Source organism: Megascapheus bottae, chromosome 10, assembly GCF_031878675.1.
Source record: "Megascapheus bottae isolate mThoBot1 chromosome 10, mThoBot2.hap1, whole genome shotgun sequence".
NCBI classification, from domain to species: Eukaryota; Metazoa; Chordata; class Mammalia; order Rodentia; family Geomyidae; genus Megascapheus; species Megascapheus bottae.
Window position 1 is genome coordinate 12285152 of NC_143518.1, and position 23319 is coordinate 12308470.

At 38.5% G+C, this 23319-nt stretch overlaps 1 pseudogene; it reads left to right on the plus strand.

The window, feature by feature from the left end:
- The first annotated feature begins 22283 nt into the window (after positions 1-22283).
- On the plus strand, positions 22284-22837 carry LOC150057606 (glycine cleavage system H protein, mitochondrial pseudogene; annotated as a pseudogene).
- The last annotated feature ends 482 nt before the right edge of the window (positions 22838-23319 follow it).

The following is a 23319-nucleotide window of genomic DNA, read 5'->3' on the forward strand; positions in this document are numbered from 1 at the left end:
TAGAAATTTAATATCTTAATTTTCCCCCCTTTTTTGGTGTTCCAGCACCAGTGTTTAATCCAGGGATGTCACATTTACTCTGCTTTCTTATTCACGGTTGACACCGCCTCTTAAACCATGCCTGAAGGTTGGAGTTTTGTTGGTGAATTGGAGCTGGAATCTCAAGGAGTTTTCTACCTAACCTGACTTCAATACTTCTCAGGAAGTCTTAGCCTCCTAAGTAGTATTACAGACATAAGCCACAAGTGCTTAGCCTAAGAATTTATTCTTAATGAATAAATACATGAGCCAGGGTTTTGTGTCTAGGTTGTCTGGCCAAGGAGCTGAGTTTTGCCACTGTGCCATGTTATTTCCTATCTACTGCCAAAGAGAAATTAAAATTAGCTGTGGAGAAGAGCAGGAGCAATTAGGCAATATTAGTATCAATTCAATTTAGAAGAACAAAAAGAAAAGAAAGCAGAATAAGGAAGCCATCAGACACAATTTAGAATGAGAACTATTGTAATGAGATGAATGCTTCTAAGATGGACAATACCAAAAAAATACCCTTGCTTTAGGTGTGGTAGCAACGTTCCTCCTTTTCCCAAGAGAAGGGGAAAATATACAGATTAATTATAATTATTTATAAGGATAGTCTGATATATCTCTGAATGTGTAGTGCCTTTACAAAGCCCAGATGAGAAAGCCCAGCATACCACCTCGGCTCAATACAGAATAATTAAAGTAGGATCCATTTCCTCAAAGCACTCAGCAAACTTGCTGAAAAGGCCAATATGATCCTGGCTCTCCTTCCGCTCTGCTTATACCTACCATCTGTCCCTAAGCCTGTGGCAGATGATACTGAAAACCGACCTGTCCCCCAGGAGTCACACCATTCCTACATCCTTGTCTAAACAAAATCTCCTCTGTCCCCAGGCCTTTCCCTGAGATAGCAATGGTTGTCCACTGTCCTTCCCCAGAGAGGGATTTGCGTTCAGGGATATAAAGACATTTGTGTTTTGGGAAAAAATTCTCTTTTTTATTGTTAACTTTAGAAAATATCAAAATGGGTTGAAATACTTTATTGCGTAGAATCAAGCACTCTGCTATTTATTATCATATGCCTGCACATGTCTATTAAATTTTATCCAGAATTCTTGAGGCCAATATTTTGTTCTTAAATTTTTTTTCAGATTTTTGTAATATTTGTTTATACTTAAGGAAAGCATTTTGAAGGTAAGACCACAGCTGAGTATAAAATTCACTTCTGTTTCATATACATTATATACATATACTCTGAAGGTAATTTAAAAAAAATATTCCAGAATGGGAGTTTGAGTTAAGAACCTAAAACTTTCTTGGTTTGTTTGCCAGACTCAAGTTCTGCCTCTTGGCCATGCCTGACGGCCCATTTTGGATGGTTTGTTAGGGGATAAAATCTCCAAGATTTTTTTTGCCTACACTGATTTCAAACTCTCTTTTGTTTTTTCAATGTTCTTTTTTTCTAAATTGTAAAGGTGATGTACAGAGGGGTTACAGTTGTGTAAGAAAGGTAATGAGCAAGACCATATATTAGAAATGAACTTTGCAACTTGGGGTGGGAGGGAAAAATGGGAGAAAAACATGAGAAGGATAAAAATGTTCAACAAGAAACTTATTCACTACCTAACATATGTAACTGTACCCTTTTGTATATCACTCTGACAATGGAATTGAATTTAAGAAAGGAAGGTAATGAGTATATTTCTTTTTGAAAAGTAGTACTGCCTCCCTCATTTTCTTGCAAGTTGTAACATCCATTTCCAACTTAGTGTCTAATGAGTATCACTGTTGTATTGGCACACCCTTTGCTTCACTGTTCCTGTGAGTCCCCTCTCTTTGATTTTTTCCATAATTCAGCCTCCTGGGTAGATAATATTACAGGTGGAAATGACCTGAGGTGAGGGAAAGGAAGAAAGGGAAAATAAAACAGATTGCATAGAAAACAAATACTGATATGATACACATATCTATGATTACATAAGCAATTATAAAAATTTAGATGAAGTATCTCTATCAAGAAACAACAAAAAAAAATAACCTGCCATACTGAATTGATAGAGACCAAAAAAATCCATACTGCTTAAAAGAAACAGTTTAGAAATATGAGACACAGAAAGCAGAAATGTGGACAACGACATTCCCCACAAACAATAACCTCAACACAATCAAGAGACTAAGAAGAGTTCTCTTAGAGGCCACAGGAACATTCAGGGGATGGAAGTTAGGGAAGGAGGATTAAACATTTTTATATACATTGCAGGGTTGCTTTGTGTGGGGTTTTTAGGGCTTCTTGCCTCCTGACCCGCAGGAGGGGCAAGGAGAACGCGCCCCAAGTAAGACCGAGAAAGGTTAGGGCCCACTGGCCGCCTTCACCCAGCCCTCCCTCTCCAGAGGGAAGACTCCCAGGGAGACTGTCACAGCAAGACTTGTTTATTGGGAAAGTATAAGGGGCTAAAGTAAGGTGCAGGAGTCTATCAGCATAAAGGCGGCCAGGACAGGGGGAGGTAGGTGCGATCAGAGAGGGTGATGGGGCCAATCCCAGGGATAGAGGTGGCCTACTTTACATCACAAGTCATATCCAAGCCTCCCAAGGAGATGACAGGCAGGCTGGATTTCCAAAACCAAGAAATGAGCACTGGACCACGAGGTAGGCCTTTTACAGCATTTCATTTCCCTCCACAGCTTTGAAATCTGAAATTTCTCAAAGGTGAATGGAGAAATGAGCAAATTCCAAATCATAGTGGGAGATTTTAATACCCAGTTCTTTTTTTTTTAGTTTTTTTTTATTGTAATTAGTAAAAGGGTTACATGATATTTGCCAGATAGAAGGTGCATTAATTCACATACATTGATACCCTTTCACATGTCTTGGTACCCATTTCCCTCCCCCCCCCACCTCCCACCCGTCTTGGTTTTCCCCCCTTCCCTATCAAATTTCAAATAACCAAATACAAATAAATTTAATATATCAGATAACAAAGTGAGATACTATACCAATATGACATAACCAAGGGACAGCAAAGGAGATGAGAGACAACATAGTACATTAAGGACAACAATCATTCATTATATGGCTTTTGTTTCAATATCCTGGAGGTCCTTTCAATTAGCTTCACATTATATGGTCTTATGTATCAAGATTTTGCTCTATTGCAGATCTCTGCTAGTAGAGCCCAAGGTTTCTACTGATTATGACAAATGAGGGAAACCATTGAGCCTGAGTTCCTTTGAGTCTGGCTTACTTCACTTAATATGATTTTTTCTAAGTCTTTCCATTTCCTAACAAATGGGGCGATAATACCCAGTTCTTAATAGCTAATGAGATAATGAACAGAGTCACAGTAAGCACAGGAAAGATGTAAACATGATTTCTATAGGCATAATTCAGAAACACATCCAGCTATACATAAAACACTACCTCTAACAATGAATTATATAAGTGCTAGGTATAGTGGCTCACATCTGTAAGCCTAAGTATTTGGGAAATTGACAGAAGGAAGGTTATGGTTTGAGGCCATCCCAGGAAATGTTCATAGGAACATTTCAGCAAATAGCTTGGTGCAGTAGGCACTCTTGTCATTCTAAGTATTTGGAAGGTGAGAAATGGGAGGATCTTAGCCCCAGGCAAGCCTGAACAAAAACATTTGCAAGTCTCTATCTCAGTAGAAAGACTTGTACATGATGGCATGTTTATATTATCCTAGCGAATATAGAAAGCATAAATGGAGGACCTGGGCCAAGCCAGTACAGGCAAACCACAAATCTTACCTCAAATGATAATTACAGAAAACTGACTAGAAGTATGGCTCAAGAAGCATAGCACTTGCCTAATAAGAAGAGCAAATTCCAATAATCCTAAGAAAAGCAAAAGAGATCTTATATAACGTCACAATAGTTAACTAACAAAAGATAAGATAAAATATCAAATACTTCATCAAGAAGATAAAAGAAGAAGTTGGGATATGAAAAAAATGCCAAGTAACAATGTGTTATGAGAAATTTGCAAAGAAAACTCATAACTAGGGTCTAATGGTTGCCTCCAAAGTACAACAAATGCGAAGAGATGGAGAAGATAGAGTATCTATTGCGGCACAGTTTGATACAATGAAAAGTATTTTTCACTATTATCATGTTCTAATTTTCTGAATGAAATATTTGACTTTTTTTTTCTAAAGATTTCTTGTCCTGGAAGTATAGCTCACTCAGTAAAGTGTGTACCTATCAACCACAAGGCCCTTAATTTCCAACTTTAGTACTTAAAAAAAATAAAGACAAAAGTTTCTGAAAGTACAAATGGCTAGGTCAAAGGAAGATTTTTACTTATTTTTTTTCCCTTTTTTAATGCCTGAAAGTGGGAAAATTGCTATCTATGATCCACGACTGGGCTACATCAGCAGTGGATCAACATTTTAAAGATGTGAATAACAAATTGCTCAACTGCCCTCCAGAAAGATCATTTCACTGTTAGAATCCCAAAGGTCAGTCTTATTTAGGGCAGATTTAGCTGCTTGCAGCCCTTATACTATTTGACCTTTATAATACTTAATAATGTAACCATCACTTCTTCCATAAAATTCCATTCTGCTCCATTTTCTGTACACTTCTTCCTGTGTCCAATTACACACATTCACCAAATTTCACTTCCTTTTTCCTCTCACCTTTAGAAGGATAATATCTTTCTTATTTTTCAATTTTCCTCTGTGCTTGTAATTTTCTATTCTCTTTGAAATTTCAGCTCCCAAGCTCATTCGACATTGTCAAGAGCTGGCTGTCTACAATCTTATTGGAGATTGTGCTTAATGAGTTAATGAATATTTGAAAAGGCAGAAAGGGTGAGTGATAAACTTTAGAAGCTGAAAGACCACAAATTTCATTGTGCATGCTGAATCACTAACATTCCCTCAATACCCAGGCATAGGCCTTTTCATCCCTCTTTTTTTAATCTCTATGTGTTCAAGCTTCCTTCAAATCTCTTCCTTTGCTCACTTACACTATCACTTTTTCCTTTACTTGCTCTCGTCTTCATAGCGCATTGTACAAAAGCCTATTTTTTTCCATTTACTTTATTACTAAAATTTTATGACCTTATTTTTCTTCTTTTTTTTTTGCCAGTAGTGAAGCTCGAATTCAGAGCCTGGACACTGTCCCTAAGCCACAGCACCACTTGAGACACAGCACTACTTTTGGATTTTTTCTGTTTATATAGTACCTAGGAGTCAAATTCAGGGCTTTCATGCATGCTAGGCAAGCACTCAACCACTAAGCCACATTCTGAGCCCCAAGATTCTGTTTTTCTAACTAGAAGCATTAGTATTAAAAATTGATGACTATTCAAAAACTAGTGGTTCATGCTTATAATGATAGTTATTCAGGCAGTGAAGACCTGGATAGTCTTGTTTTGAAGATAAACTGTGCAGTAAAGGTTCTGAGACTCCATCTCTGGAACCAGCAGGCAGTGTGGCTCAATAGGTATAGTGCCAGCAGAACAAGTGCAAGGGCTCTGAGTGCAAACCTCAAGAAATAAAATAAGTAATAGTAGGTGAATTAATAGTTTGTTTTCTTATTTCTTTTTGTTAATTATCATCGTATCTTTACAAAGGGGTTTCAATTAATATCATGTTTTCTAAAAGTAATTAACTTACTGTTTTCAGTGCGACCTTTTCTCAGAAGGGAAGAAGAGTGGATTATTATGTTGCTTAAAGTGCAACATTGAAATTGTTGGTTCTTGCACCTTGAGTGTATTACTCATTCACAGTCCATTGGTTTTCTGATTCTTCAGAGTATTGTCTGTAATAGGTTTGTGCTTTCTTGAATGAGGAGCTGAAGCATAGACAGTATCTTCTCCAGATTATCACTGGTAAGATGAAAGACTGTCCTATTTACATTTTGGGTGCTTGACTCTTGAATCAGAAGTTTTCTCCATTGTGCTAGAAGCCCAATGAAAAGTTAACATTTTGAGCAGAGATCAGTTATCTGATTCCTAGTCTCTAGAGATCAGGAATACAAAGAATACCACTTGGAAGTTGAGAGAATTCTTGCAGTGTCTCTCTTCAGCACTTTCTAAGCTGGATCCTCTCCCATGGGGGTCTAGTGGATGCCTGTGTTGTGGACAGGGTCCTCAGAGCAGAGGCCCCAAGGCCTGTCCCTAGAGGTTTTATTCAATCTGAACATGGAGTGTGGATTAGGAGTTAGAAACCTTTGAAGCTGACAAACATCTAATATAAATGGTTGGCCTATTTCAAGTCTCTTCAATACTACTGAGAAAAAGAAAAAGTATGTCCAAAGTCTCTCTTATTTATGAATTGAATGACTTATTTATGAGCTGTATCAGCTAAAGTGCATATTAGAAGATGACTAAAATTATGGTTTTGATATGTGAGTCAGGGTCATTTGATTTATTATAGGCACTTCAACTGCTCTGGATTCTTGCTTATGGACATCTAGCTAGCTGAGTTTTGGAGCTTATAGCTACCATGATATCTAAATACACAGCAAAACTTGCATCGAGACTGTTCCTCTCTTATTTGTTTACTTCTTTTAATATAAAGAAATGAGACCAATTTTGCTTGCTGCATGCTTCAGTGAATAGAAATAGTCACGACCTGTTCTCATAAAATATATAATTATGTCCCCTTCACATACACACGCATGCACACACACGCACACACGCACACACACACACACACACACACACACACACACACAGAGCAGCAGCAGCAGCAGAACTCAGGATATGTTCTGTTCTTTGGGCAGTGGTGGATCATACCTACAATCCCAGATACTCAGGAGACTGAGACTCAGAGAATCATAGTTTGAAGTCAACCGGGGAAGAAAAGTCTGAGATTCCATCTCTGATCGGAAAAAAAATGTCTGACTGGAGGTGTGGCCCTAGTGGTAGAATACTATCTGTGAACAGGAAAGCTGACTGAATGATCATGGTCCTGATTTCAGCCCTCATTATAGACAGCAACAAAAATGTCCATAGTCCAATTCCAAGTAATACTACAAACAGATTAGCGAGAGCTTTGTTAATATTGAGAAATCAGAATGCTAAAGATTTGATCTTTATGACTGGTCTGTTGACAGGGTGCTGGGTCCTTACTGATTCTGTGGGCATGGGATCCAGATTTGGTCTTGGGCCGCACATTTCACACTTGCCAAGTTGGTAGTAGTTCTTCAAGATCTGGATCAATTATCATTCTGTGGAAGCCTTTCTTGATGTGTAAGATAAGTGAATTATACTCTGTCATTTCTTGATTTATACTTTTGGACTCAGGGGGCATCTACTATCTTCCTCAAACAGTACCATAAAGATTTGCTTGTACCTATGTCTTTCCTGTGAGAAACAGCTGTTCCTAGTCAACAGATTTTGCCACCGTCATGCTTTTTACTGTGTCATGTGGCAGAGAGATGAACAGAGCAGGACCATAAGCAGCTAGAAAATGACTTCCTAAACAACAAAATCATGAGACAAAGGACAAAGGGCGAACCAATGTAACAGTGATACACACAGGAAAACATGCTGGAAATAAAATCTACAACTTGGGGATTGGTTGGGGGAGGGAAAGTAGGAGAAAAACATGGGAAGTGGTAACTATGTTCAATAAGAAATGAACTTATTGCCTTACGCATATAACAATAACATCTCTGTATATCACCCTGACAATAAAATTAAATTAAAAAAAAAACAACCTCCTGGCAGTGCTCTTTCATGAGAGAATGAGAAGTCATATTCAGCATTGTTACTTTGCCCACAGAGAAAATAAAATAGAGATCTTAAACTGTCTCTGATATGGCTATAGTTTTTCAAGCAGGACCTTCCTGAATAATTACAACACTATAAAGTAACTCCTCAATCCCACTGCATGTCATTGACAGATTCCTTGGAACATCTTAGTATGTAACTGGTAAACTGTTAGTACCAGGAAAACCCTCTAGAATGTAATGTCTGGGGAAGAAGATGACTGTGAGACAAGCCCAGGTTAAATGTTTCTTAAACTCTGTAGACAAAATCACTTAAGTTAGAAAGCAGTTTATTTAAAATGATCCATCAGAACAGGAAAAAAGTAGCAGCACTTTTATGGGCATGGAGTGGAGTTGGAGTGATGGCTTCCAGAGATGCCTGGGCCTCACTTAGGTTTCAGCTATTGACCAGAGCCCATTGTTTTAGGAAAAGGAAATGGAAACTGGGCTTGGATATTTATACATATGTCTCTTAAGAGTACTCCTTTGTAAACAAAGACTAAAATGGTCTTTAAGTCTCCAGATCTTTTCAGGGAAACTTTATTTCTTGGTTGCTTTTTAAATTTCAAACAAGGGCAAGATAGGAGGAACTGAGTTAGGAAAGTTAAGTGTCAGTCATGGTTCTGCATGATCAAGAATGTATGTATTAGAAAAGATCTTGTATTGAGAGGCAGTGTCCTCTATGTATGGCCTAGCCCCTTTGTCTACACAGAGCCAACACACAAGGCACAGAACTATTTTTATTACAATGCAGATATATCTTTGGGGCCCAAAATAGAGCCTAATAGAAGGAGGATGGAGAGTAATCCAAAAGGAGTGAAGAAAAGAAATTTGAAGACAGGGAATCTGAATTTAACTTGGAGCAAACACCACATCTCTTTCTTCCTAGAATGATGTTTCACCCCTAGGAAACACGCACACATGTGCAAATACTCACACACACAGAAAAAAATACTCATCCTTACCAATACTGGGATCCTTCCAGGATAGACAGATCCCCAGCCATTTACCTCTGAGAGCAGCTTCTTCAGAGTCAGCTGCATTTGCAACATGAATCCTTCCTGAGCTTCATGACTGGTTTCTTCAGAGCAAATTCAAGTGTCAGGAAGAGGCTGAAGGAGAGGCTTTGTTGTCGCTGTCCTTCCCCTAGATTGGGTAGGCAATGACTGTGTCTTCACAGGACAACTTCAAACATTTTCACATCTGTTCTGATACATCCTTCCAGGAACTCATTTTCACTAAAGCATGTAAAGCTGCTTTCTCAGACTACTATTTAAGCAACATCAACAAAGTCAAATACTCTAAATCATCTGGAAATGTGATATCATGAGTTATCAACAAAACTCTGTGTGAAAAATGCTTTGTTAATTGATTTGACAAGTATTTACTGAGGATGTACCAGTGTTGTTCGCTTTCTGTTCCTGTGGCAATGTATCTGAGAAAAACAGCTCAACGGAGGAAGAATTAATTTGGGAGGTTTTATTCCGTGGTTGCTTTTCCACATCAGGTTGACCTGTGATAAGGCTAAACATCATGAAAAGGATGGCATTGCAGAAATCTGGTCACCTTACAGTGACTTGAAATCGCTTTCGAGAGAGAGAGGAGATAGGCACAGGGTAGAACCCACACCCATACACTCATGTCTCATCTCCTAAGTTTCCATCATCTCCAAATAGCCTATCAAATTATGAACCTATAAGTGACTTAGGCCGTTAATGAGAACAGAGAATTTGATGATCTAAAGTACTCATCCATAGGGAACCAAAACTTTTCGTTTTAACACCTAAGCTTCTGAGAAACATTTCAGCTCTATATCATAGCATCTGGTCACTGGAATAGATGCTTGAGACTAACACTCGCCATTAACTGAAAATCATTTTTTTCTTGTCTGTCGTGGGGCATGCACTTTGGGCCTGGGCACTGTACCTGAGCTGTTCAGCTCAAGGCTACCACCCTACCCCTAGAGCCATAACACCACTTCTGGTTTTCTACTGGTTAATTTGAGTCTCACAGGTTTTAGTGCCCAGGCTGGCTTTGAATTGCAATCCTTAGATCTCAGCCTCCTGAGTAGTTAGGATTACAGGCTTGGGCCACCACACTCTGCTTACCTGGAAATCTTAATGTGACTTTACTTTTGAGTGAACTAAAATAAGTTTTATAGGGAATACTGTGAGCTAGCTAGTTCACTTTTGCCATGCATGCCACAGAAAGTGATTGCATAACCCATACAATCTAACACCTAGCTCTACCAAAGGTTGATGATTCAACAACCTTGCTGGTATTTTTTAAATCTTATGACTCCCAGTTTTCTTATCTCTCAATCAAGTCAGCATAACATTCATTTCATAGGGCTTTTTTAAATATTTAATAAGAATATCTAAATTGAAAGCTTATCATATGAAAAATACAAGCCCTTTATCTGCATGTAAGAATGCTGTTCTTAGTATCTGGAAGAAGAACTCCAGAGGTTAGTGCATATATTCGAGCCTAGAAAAAACCATTTCAGGAAAATAGGAAGGCAGTGGGGGGGTCCATGAACCTGAAGAAACAGAAGTTGAACTCGAGCATCTAAAATGATCTCTGTCTTATTAGGTGTGATATTTCCCGAGGATGCTTAGCAATATCAGCAGTACCCTTGCATCTAAGACATGATCAGCATCACCTCTGCTCCATATGGGTCATCACTCTGATGTCTATGAGCACTAGTCATTACTGTGTCTGCTATATCCAGCAAACACTGCCGCCACCACCCCTGGCTTTGTCACCATCAATATCCATATCACCATCAAGCTACCTCTATGACTCTTATTGTCATTTACATTCCATACTCACTGTCAATAAACTCCCACTATCATTACCATTACCACCACCAACACTTCCACCAGCCTGAGCAAACTAAGCATCATTGTGCATCCTAATATTTCTCCTCCCAAATGAATTATCATCTGACTCAGCATCTCCCAGGACTCTTATTCAAATTACAGCATCCCAATTAACTGAACTACTGAATACCCACATCTCTGGGTCTTCTCTGGAGAAATCTGTATTCAAACAAGCTTACAGGTAACTTGAGGTAGTTAAATTAGAAATCAGTGATTTGAGGACATAGTTTTTGTGAAAACGCACACACATCTCAACCATATACTTGGATTCTTTTCTCAAGAAACTTCAAATGGGGAAGCACTTAATTAAGGCCCGTGAAATGCCAGAGTAGAAGTCATAGGTGTTGGTGCGAAAACAAAAAAGAAGAAGAGAAAAAAACTACACATATGGATAAAGAGGGCCTGGTCCATCAATCAAGTACTTACAAATTCTACCAAACTGTAGCTGGTTCATATCTCTTTGACCCTAGGTTTTCTCACCCACAAAATGAGGCCATGCCTCCAAATGCTAGAAGAAATATGTTCTGCCTTTCTATCTGGTCTGGTTGGTTTTCCAAGAAGCTATATAAAGCAGACAATGTAACCAACTGGAAAGCAGCATGTGAGGTAGCTTTGACTCAGTCAGTCCATGGATGTGTAGCGAGAGACCACTTGGGATAGAAAAACATGAGAAAAGAGCAAGACGTCTTTGGAAAATGAGTAATTGTTTTCTTTCCTGTTTGCCCTTTCAATTTCTCCTTCTCCTCTCTCACTCTGTAGGTATAGTTTCCATAGACTGCACCAAGAATCCACCTTTCTCTTCAAACTTATCACTACCTCTGTTACTATCCTCAACATCACCATTATAATTACCAACATTAACCATTATTGTCCATTGCATAGCTTTCCTTCTGATACCTCTCCAAACAAAGCTATTATTATTTCTCAATGGGCTTTTGCATTCCTGCCACACTAAACATCTTGTAGTTACTGGTCATATCAAGATATCCCACCTTACAGCCATTAAATTTCTTGGTACTTTTGTTCAAATTGCTTCTATCTTGCTCTACTTCTTTCAGCCTTTGTCCAAATGCCACCATAGTAAAGAGCTCTTTCCTGATAACCCTTTATCAGGTCCCTTCCCCAGCCCTAATCCTGCTATATTCTTCATTATCCAACATAGTATCTCAATATACGTTAGATTGTTCCTCTCCCCCCCTTCGATAAAAATGTAACATTTCTTGAGAGCTGGAAATTTAATACTGATTTAATTCTCACAGAGAAGGACACACAGTAGGTACTCAATCAGTATTATCTAAGCAAATGAATCACCTATTTTGTTGGAAACCTAATTTATGCTACCACCAGCAGAGGCTAATACCTTATTCTGCTGCAGGCAATCTATTTGCATTTGGCCCTAACTTGTAGGAGAAAATGTACAAAGAAATCATCCCCCATAGTTGATAGAGTGGCTCACTGAAATTGACATTTTGAAACACATGATGAGTGAGCCTATAATTACCTTACAATCATTATCCATCATTGTAATTCAACACCTTGACCAAGGCCTGGCACGTGGTATTTGTTCAATAAGTTTGTTATACTTGACTGTGTGGGAGGCTTTGTTTTGCACATGGAAAGCCTGCTCTGTGTGGACTAATTCAATTCTCACATCTATGAGGCTTTTTAATTGGTGACTGTGCTGCCTTTGCTTACAAAAATGTAACCATTCAGCCAGGCACAATTTTAGGTCTCACTTCTCTTATAACGTGTGATTTTATGGCCGGTTACTGCAGTGTTATCTTGGGTGACAGACAATATAAGGTGGTCTCATAAAGAGCTCAGATTTTTAAAATTCATTTTGTGAGTAAATACTTGCCAGTATAATGAGTAAGGAGTAATTAAGAAGTTTGACTCCAATTATATGTTTTGCAGCAGGATTACCTAATAAGCCATTTTCCCCCTTCCTAAGGAGGAAAGAAAAACAGTTGTGCTAAGCAATTGTACCTTAACCTATCTTAGAGCTCAAGGATTCAGTTTTTAATCAGTGCTAAATTTATCAGATCTCGCCTGGATTTGCAATAGAACAGCTGCCAAGCAAACTGTGAAAGAACAGAATGTGTCAATGTTCAGCTGAACCGGCAAGGAAATCCTTTCCTAATCAAACCCAGCATCTCTGTCAAAATGAGCACACCCAGGGCGATTGCCTCTGACATGCTGATTGCCCTAATCCGAAGATTCTGTGAAACACCCTTAACATTTCCATGAGAAATTCTCAAACATAGTGGACAATTTCCATTTTCTAAACAAAGACACTAATATGTGTCTCAGGTCATTTTAATGTTTAACTTCATTGCTTGTAAGTTGTATTCACTCGAATGGCTTATTTTTAAAATCAAACTTATTTTATTTAATCTACATAATTTAATCTCATTTAACTAATCTAACTTCTTATAGAGGGGTTACAATTACATTTGTCAGGTGATGGGTGCATTACTTCTCTCACATTGATATTCTTTTTCATGTTTTAGTTCCTCCCCCCAATCATCTTGTTTCCCTCTTCCTTCCCTATTTCAAATAAACATATATACATTATACCTGGTAACAAAGTCAGATACAGTGACCACATGAGATTAACCATAAGGGGAAAAAAGAGAAAAGAAATAACTTCACATAGCATATTAAGAACCACAATCACAGAGATAAACCCCTTGTTTCCATATCCTAGAGTTCATTTCAGACTCCATGGTTTCCCTCATTTGTAATAAATTTGCACACCTCTAGGATTCTCCTAGCAGAAGATCACAATAGCTCAAAAGCTATGTATATGGTCATACAGGATGAGATTAAATGAAATGAACCCTTTCTCAATTTTTGTCCTTCAGACATTCATTCTCATCTGACCTGCTGTTTCTTGCTTCTTGTATGTACTTTCTGTATTCTGCCCCTCTACTCTGGCCAAGTCAATTCCACAAAGTTTGGGACCTTCCTTTGCCTACTCAGAGCTTACCTGTCCTACAAAAGGTGCTTAAATATTTTTAGAATAAATGAATAAATCAGTGAATAATAGTAAAGAATTTTATACTTTATTACATAAAGAAGAAATTTAAAAAAATCTATGTACACATCAGATCTGCAATCGTAGCTGCTTATGAGCCTGAGATCTGGAAGATCATAATTTAAATCAAGCCCAGTAGAAAAGTCCATGAAATTCTACCTCCAAAATAACCAACATTAAAGCTGGGCTGAAGGGATGGCTGAAGAGGTAGAGTGCCAGTTAAGCAAGCAAGCTAAATAAATGTAAGTTTCTGAGTTCAAACAGCGGCATCACTGGGAAAAAATGAAGCATCAGTTTCCTCTTCTGCAGAATAGGAGTGATAATATTACAGATAATAGTAGTTATAGATCTTACGATGTTACAAGTATCTAGCTAAGGAATGATAAATATAAAAGGTAGTAATATTGTCTATTAAAAAATTCCCATGATAGAAGTGGCTGTTATTGATTTTTTTTATACTGCACTGAACTGCCCAGAGGTTCTCGGAGCTTGAGGAGGCTTCAGGATAGAGAAGCTAAGATCCATTTTTCAAACGTTCCCAACCAAAATACCATCTGTAAAGTCAACAAGCAGTCTTAACTCCATTTTGTATGTGGACTTCATTTTGCTCAGGATGCTGCCAAGCCTTAATTACTTTTCTTAATTACCACTCTTTGCTTATTCTCCAGACAACTACAAACTCCACACAGTACCCAGAAATTTTGAAGATGTATCTCTGGGTCAAATTGCACCCTGGTGAGTATGCAGGTATAGTCAGGGGCCTACTCTTACAAGCTTTCAAAAGTATCAACGACTGTCAATTCCCTCTCCCCTTCCAAATCCCCCATTCCTAAAAGTCTCAACTTATAAGATTTCTTAAAGCCTTACTCCAGTTACCTGTCAGGCTTAGCATCTATAGTGTAACACTGCCCAGCTTCCCTCCTCTCTTGGAAAATAAATCGATGCTTGTCCTCTTATTTTCCTTACCAACTCTAGTGAATTTTTCCATACCTCATGTACTTGCCAAACCCTCCAAACCTACTAACCACCCTTTCTTAAAATTTCAACTTGCTTTTTATTTAATTATTTAAGATAAGAATTTGAAAAAAATTCTACTTAAAAGGCTCTAGCCTGGGGGCCAGGAGTTTGGCCTAGTGGTAGAGTGCTTGCCTAGTATGCACAAATACCCGGGTTTGATTCCTCGGTACCACATACATAGAAAAAAAGCCGGAAGTGGTGCTGAGGCTCAAGTGGTAGAGTGCTAGCCTTGAGAAAGTCCAAGGACAGTGCTCAGGCCCTGAGCCCAAGCCCAAGACTGGCAAAAAAAAAAGGCTCTATCCCATTATTTTCAGTAGTTAGTAACGGAAGCATCCTTGAGCACACACTTAGCTGCTACTCTCCTATCACTGTACTAGGTCCTTGTTTTGAGGTACATGTGCATTCTTTGGCAGGAATCCTACCTGAGGGATGGAAAAAGGACTGGGCTAGTGGATTGAATGTAAATAGAAGAACATTATGGAAATAAAGTTATTTTTCTTGAGCATTAGTCCTGACACCAAACAGATACTCATTAAGCAATACTTTCAGCATCTTTTCTTTGAGATAAAGGTGACAGTAACCACCCTACATCCAAAAGAGCAGCAAACTTATTCCAAATCCAAGTGTCTGCATGTTCTTTCTGTCATTTTGGCTCAAGTACAGCCTAGGTCCTATGCACAGTAGCAGATAAAGAGGCATTGTGACATCTTCAGGTCATTCATACTTTTTCCACTTTAATTTACAGTAAAAAGTAATTTGACATGACTCAGTACACACAAATCAATGCATGTGCTAACCAATGCATATAAGACAGAAGCAACTGTGATTTTACAAGACAGCACAAGCATGTTGCAAAACAATTCTGCTGTTTCCTATTTTACCCATGTTTAAAATGCTGAACATAAGTGACTGCATTGATTTTTTTTTGTGACCTGAAGTTTAAAAAACTCTGGGCTAGCAGGGGAGATTTACAAGAGAACATACGATTACACAGCAAGTGGAGTGGTATTATTAAAACTCCATAGCCAAGTTATCTAAGGCACAAAGGAGAAGAGAGTGACCTGGTTGAGAGTGACCTGGGGTGTCTGACTGAAGAGCCTGCTCTGAACGTTCACTATCTTCCAGATGTTCCTGGATCATGACCGCATGTGTGACTTTTGCAGTACTCTGGGGAAAAAGAGATTTCAGCATCAAAGAGGAGAAGGATAGAAGGAACACAAAGAGTTCCTGTCAGTGGCTGAGGTGGCAAGATTCAAAACATTGGCTCAATGGAATTATACTTATTCATTAGAAGGAATGATGTTGTCCTGTTTGTAAAGAAATAGAAAGACTTGGGAAAAAGTCTATTGAGTGAAGTAAGGCAAGTCACAAAAACAAAGTATACCTGTTGTCCCTCTTATATGGAAGCTGGAGTTAGCCTGCAAACCTCTAAGCAAACACACTGTGTAGTATGCAAGTGTTTAGAGATGTATTCACTGAAATGCAGTAGATTCAAAGGAGAACTCAGCATAATTCCTACAAAAGGTAAGTTAAAGTCCAACAAATTAAGCACCAGGAAATCAGCACTTGTAAGAGGTAGAGTCAAGGGGAGATGACTAGAGGAATGAAAAGCAGGGAAAATGTACTGAAGCATTCAATGTATGTACTGTAAAATAAAAAAAATATAAGGGATGAAGTGAGTTTGGAGAAATGGGTGAGAACGCTGAAAGGGATGACAATGTTCAAGATTCATTGCCATCATAAACTGCTTTGGTAAAGGGCAACTCCTATGTACAACTACACAAAGATCATTTAAAAACAGAAAGCTGTCTCAAGGTGTGGGTGGAGAGTAGTGTGTAAGAAGATTGGACACAGAGAGGAAAGAGGTTTAGATGAGGACACGGAAAGAAGCTGCAAAAAGGTTTTAAGTGGACCCGAATTCATAAAAACTGTCTTAATTGCTGCATGAAAAAAATAAAGTATCATCTATGGCCATCAACAATAGGTGGTACATTCACACACACACACACACACACACACACATATAAGCACACATGCACACACACAACTACAACCACCACCATTTAGCTAATGGTGGGTTCTTAACATTGAGGGAGGAAAGATAGAATTCAAAGATGAAGGTAGCAAAAGGTTTTTCAAGTTCTCGTTTCCTTTCAGCCTTCTCTATCTTCAAGCTTCTGAAAGAACTGGATTTCAGATGGCTAGAACCACTCTTATACTCTGATGCAGAAAGCTGAGTATGAGTGCAAAATACAGTCAAAAGAACCTCCACTACCTCAATGTGCCCTTTTGGTTTTGTGATGTTTAATTTGATAATCACTGGATATTTAATGTTTCATCAGAGAATAAATATTAGGAACATAATTATTAGGCAAATATATTATACAGGGGAATGATTACACAAGAAATGAAATGACGGAGTATTGTTTCTAACTTCTTTCTGTGGCTGTGGTTAGCAACACTTCCCTGAAGCTCATTCAGAAGAAGGCCTAACTTATGATCAGAAGGAAAAAGCCTGTGAGCACTGAGACATCTCTCTCCACCCCAATAAGAATAAGGCTGTATCTAAGAGATTCCTGGGGTCCATCATGGGCCTAGTCCTGACCCTGCCCTGCCTGTCCATCCAGATCCAGAGACAAAGAGCTGGGGTAAGTCCACTGGACTCTAGCTAGTATACCTATTTTACTAGTGAGTCACACAAAAACGGGATAGTTAGTTGAAAGTTGTAGTAGCTAATCCAAGACAGGGTCCAGAAACTGGGTCTTCAAACACTTAGCATAGAGCTTTTCCCAGTGAATATTACAAAAATACCTTTATTTTGCAAGATTCCACAAAAATAATATCAAGAGAAATACTTTCTTCCCTTTTAAATGACAGTGAGTAGAGTTTCAATTAAGGAATGAATACAGAGTGGCCACATAATTAAAGTGATTCTGCCCTCCATGGAAATAAATGGAAACCCCCAAAACAGCCTCTTACCACTTTTTGTAAATGCATCAAGAAAACCGGCCATTAAGATGGTAAACAAGGCTATTCTTACTTTGATCACCAGGTAGTGGAAATTAAGTGAAAACTCCATGTTCAGACTTGGCTTCAGTTTGTAATGATTATTCCTTACTGGATGGAGAGATGATGAGGGAATTAACTCAACTTACTTCTGAGAGTGTGAGAACAATTTCCAGAGATGATTGACATGTGGAAGAGCAACTATTAGAGAAAAACCTTTCCTGAATACCGTCAGAGCTTTCCAGTTTCCAGGGACCCAGATGGAATAAAGGTGGCAAGAAGAGAATTGAACTTGATCTTGAAGGTTCCAGTCTTCCAAGTATCTGCTGCTGCTTCTATAATCTGTCAACAAGAAATTCAGTTTCTTCAGCCTTTCAGAGCAGATCCAGGAATCATCTATTTACAAGTGAGCTGTGTCATTAGTTCTCCTTATTCTGAGGCTTTCAGCTTTGTAAATTGAAGACATATCAGGGTTTCTGTCTCTAAGGGCTTAAGATAGGGACTGTAGGATTAGCAAGCCCTGTTACAGAAACCATTATGCCATTCTAATAAATCCACCTTTATAATATGTATCCCATTGGTTCTGTTCCTGTAGACAATCTTGATTATCATGAAGTTCAAACATGACCATTTTGCAGCTGGGAGCATTTGTGTATAAAAGTTTTGAGCAAAAAAAATGTGAGTTGATAGCAAAACTATCCATATTATAATATGTATGCCCACAAAGTGAAGAAATTCAATGAATTGTTTTTTTCACTTTGGTAAACCACTCAGCATTAGCATCTTAAGTGAAGGAAATGTGAAAGCATGTCTGTTTTGTCTTTAAAAGCTACCCAGAAGTATTGTTAATACAACAGAGGAAGTACTCCCCTAATCAATAAGTGAAAAAGGCCACAGAAATATCTCTCATTCTTTCTAGAAGTCTGTGATGCATGCATGTTGGATCCATCACCTTAAGCAAGGGTATTTATCTTAGGACCTTGATGTTCTTATGATTAGAAATATCCAGTGTGGCATGTAGTTGAACAGTACAATATCAGTAACCATAACATGAAGTAAGTACAGTTCTAAATTTTGGTACTGGCTTCTTCTCTAAGATTTTACTTCCCCTGATTTCAGTTCCTCATCAACCATGGTCTGTGGAAATATGCATACATATACATATATATGTATACATATATATACATATATATATATACCACAATATAATATATATTTTATTTGTGCATACTAGTCAATAAAGCCATCCCCAGCCCATGAAAATCTTAGCATTTGCTTTGACTCTTGACAGAAAGGGATCACATTCACATTATTCCTATTACATACACTGTTACAAATGTTCTGTTTTATAATTAGTTATTGTTGCTCATCTCTCTCCTTGTATATATGTATGGGAACAAACAACATATCCTGTGTTTAGGGCTATCAAGCATCCAATAGGGATGCTGAAGGACATCACTCTCCCCGTGTACATACAGGGTGGAGTGGCTGTGCTTAAACAATCAAATCCCTTGAATATCTTTCACTACAGTCCTAACATGAAATTCTGTCCTCTTTCTGGAAATGGTCTCCAGGAAGTGAGCCTTGTGCTCTACTGATCATGTGGAGGGATAGACGCTGGTGAAGGGGAGAGCGTTTGGTTTCTGTGGAGCACTTCATGCATTCAAAGCACTGCAGAATCAGGCCTGTGATTTTTCTTTGTCCTCCCAGAAAAGTGGCACCAGAGCCATTTAACAAGGTTATGGAAATCGCATATGAATGGCCTCGGGGACTTTTCAGTTATCTCCCAAATGAACAACGCACCCCTGTCAACTTTAATAATAACACTGGATTGCTATGACTCCTAAAGCAAATGAAATAATAATAAAATAAAATGCAATCTTCTGGCCTTAAAGAGCAAGACATTGAGATAGAATTTTTTCCCCATATTTAAAGTGACAATTACCACATTTTTTTCACTGCAGAGGGTATTTTCATTGTGTGAGATATTCTAGCTCATCCTGAATGTCTCCATCTTTAGAGCAAATGTTTGCATGCATTATGTAGATGCCCTTTTACAAAGCACAGAGTTTTGTCATTTCTGAACCATGGAAATTATGTTTGTATTTTCCTTATTCAGTTACTATTTTAAATAAATGAAGGAAACTAATGCGATGTTGAGTTTTTGGATAGACAGGCAGCAGCACGAAGGACACATGAATGACGAAAATGATGGAGCTGAGTAGCAAATGCATTGCTCAGCTTCAGACTTCATCACATCCAGATCTCTGGTTCAGACACCTTTTTCTTGTGGACTTCCCTTGAACAGGGATGTTTTAACTAATGGAAATCACTTAAGTGGGTTTTGTTCAGAACTTTGTTCCATATTTATTATTCCTTGAATATTTAGGAAGACTGACATACTGTTAAAGGAGCAGTCTAATATATAACATACATTCTGATGAGCCCATCTGTTTATGATCTATGAAGACAGATGTAAAGCTACTCCCACTGCAGTATGGAAATACGATCTGTGGTTTTCTCCATTCCTCAGACTAAAATCCTTGAAGAAAATCTCTCTCTCTCTCTCTCTCTCTCTCTCTCTCTCTCTCTCTCTCTCTCTCTCTCTCTCTCTCTATCTATCTCTCGCTCTCTCTCGCTCTCTCTCTGTCTCTCTCTCTTCTCTCTCTCTCTCTCTCTCTCTCTCTCTCTCTCTCTCTCTCTCTCATACTTAGACACACACGTTCTCTCTCTCCTCCCTCTCTCTCTCTCTCCTCTCTCCCTCTCTCTCACATACCATTCTGAACACCACTGATTTTTAAAAGTGTTCACATTGGAAAAATAGTTGTACAGGACTCTGAAGTGCCTGGAAAGCAAAAAGAGCTAACTCCAACGCTCACCTAGTCCAAGAAACTTTGATTTTCTAACAAGGACATTCAGACTCAACACTTAAAATGAATGAAGTAGCAAGCTCAACCCTGACCAGTGCAAATCTACTTTTAGTAAGAACAAATATTTCTGGTGATCAAAGAAAACTCAATCCTTCAACTGATCAGTAGCCAAAATGGCATACACTTTCCTATCATTCTTTCCTTTGATTCTGTTTCTGCTTATCAGAACTCTTCTTTCAAGTAGCTTTGTTTCACAGAGCTTACTTCACAGTCTAATACTAGTCACTAGGGTGTGTGTCTATTCTACTTTGGTTTATTCTTCCAAGTTCAGGCCAACGTTAGTTTATTTCCTCAACTTTTCCCTAACAGAATCACAGGATAGGATGATTGACTAGAGGCACAGTGGGCTGAGGATATTCCTAAGATCTGTTTTCTATGCAGGATACAGGGGAAGACGGCTGTGGAATTCTCAATTCTCACACCCAGAGCAGAAAAACACTGACCCGCCTCTCTTCCTCTCTTTTCTCTTTTTCTCTCTGTTCTTTTCTTTTTCTCACTCTATCTCTTTTTTCTTCTTTCCTTCCTTCCTTTCTTTTTTCTTTCTTTCCTTCCTTCCTTCCTTTCTTTTTTCTTTCTTTCCTTCCTTCCTTCCTTTCTTTCTTCCTTCCTTCCTTCCTTCCTTCCTTCCTTCCTTCCTTCCTTCCTTCCTTCCTCCTTCCTTCTTTCCTTCCTTCCTTCCTTCCTTTCTTTTTTTCTTTCTTTCTTTCTTTCTTTCTTTCATCTGTCGGTTGTGGGGCTTGAACTCTGGGCCTGGGAATTGTCGCTGAGCTCTTCAGCTCAAGGCTGCCCTTCTACCACTTAAGCCACAGAACCACTTCCGTTTTTCTAGTGGTTAATTGGAGACAAAAGTCTCACAGACTTTCATGCGTGGGCTGTCTTTGAACCACGATCCTGAGATTTCAGCCTCCTGAGTAGCTAGTATTACAGGTGAGACCCACCAGCACCTGACAAGCATGTTCTTTTCTGTGTGCAGAGGCACAGGGATATTTTTTACTCCAGCAAGTAAAAAAAGAAGGTGAGACTCAAATTATTTTGATTTACTTTCAACTAGTGGTACCAACTTTTGCAAGAAAGAGAAAAGATAATTAAAAGGGCATTGTGGGATCTAGTTATATTAGGAAGTTATTCATTGTTTATCTACAATTCATATTTGTCTGGGCATATTACATTTTTACCTAGAAGCTTTTATTTTCAACCTGGCTTTTCTCTCCTTCCTACTGAAATAGAGCCAATGTTACTCTTCCCTAAACTGGAATATATATAATTTTTTTAAGCTTTATTGTATCATCAGGGTTATGTATAGAGGGGTAACAGTTATATACATAAGGTGGTGAATATATTTCTTGTTGGTTATTGTTACTCCTTCCCATGTTTTTCTCCCAATTCTTCCCCCTAAGTTGTAAAGGTCATTTCCAACATATAGTCTTGTGTGATTCCCTGTTACATTGGTTCACCCTTTGTCCTTTGTCTCACAGCTTTGTTGTTCCCCTTCCCTTCCCTAATTCAAATACAGGCACATATAAAGCACCAGGTACCAAAATCAGATGAGGTGAAAATAAATAAGGAATAAACTATAGGGGAAAGAAACAAAGGAAAAATGAAATAATTTCACACAATATATTAAAAACAACAACCACAGGGATGATCATGGCGCTTCGAGTGGCCAGGAGCTTGGGGTCCATGGCCTGCAGCCTGCGCAAGCCCTGGCGCCCGCTGCGACCCCCCCCTCCCACAGCGGCCCTGGCGGCTGAGCGCAAACGCCCTCCGGACACCTCTGCGCAAGGCTCCCGCTCTCTTCTCTGTGCGTAAATTCACAGAGAAACATGAATGGATAATGGCAGAAAATGGGATTGGAACTGTCAGAATCAGCAATTTTGCACAGGAAGCTCTGGGACATGTTGTTTATTGCAGTTTTCCTGAAGTTGGGACAAAATTGAAAAAGCAAGATGAGTTTGGTGCTTTGGAAAGTGTGAAAGCTGCCAGTGAACTCTCCTCTCCTCTATCAGGAGAAGTAACTGCAGTTAATGAAGCACTTGCAGAAAATCCAGGGCTTGTCAACAAATCTTGTTATGAAGATGGTTGGCTGATAAAGAGTAATCCTTCAGAACTAGATGAACTAATGAATGAAGAAGCATATGAGAAATACATAAAATCTATTGAGGAGTGAAAATGGCACCCTGAATAAACTAGAGTGAAGTAATTTACTGCAAAAAACAAACAAAAACAACAACAACAACAAAACAACAACAACAACAAAAAACAACCACAAAGAAAGATCTCTTGTTTCCATATCCTGGAGTTCATTTGGCTTAGCATAAAATTTTAAGAATGTGTTTTTATGCTTTAAAAATATATTTAAAAGGAAGAAACTGTTGAAAATGAATTACCTTGTGGCACCTACTAAATTATATGTCTGTACACATAAGACAAGAAAAGGGAGTACATATTACATGTTTATAAAAGATTTAGAAATTTATGTCATCTTTGACATGAATTGCTATCACTAACATATTCCAAGATGACCTGTATTTTAAATTTTAATCTTCAAATTCCTATACAAAGGAGCTGCAATTTAACATTTCCATTTAAGTATCTAGCCTTCTTGATCAGTCACCTTTTCTCTCCTTCTCTCTTATTTCTTCTATACCTTCCTCCCAGAGTCATGTCCTGCTTCTTTTTTTAT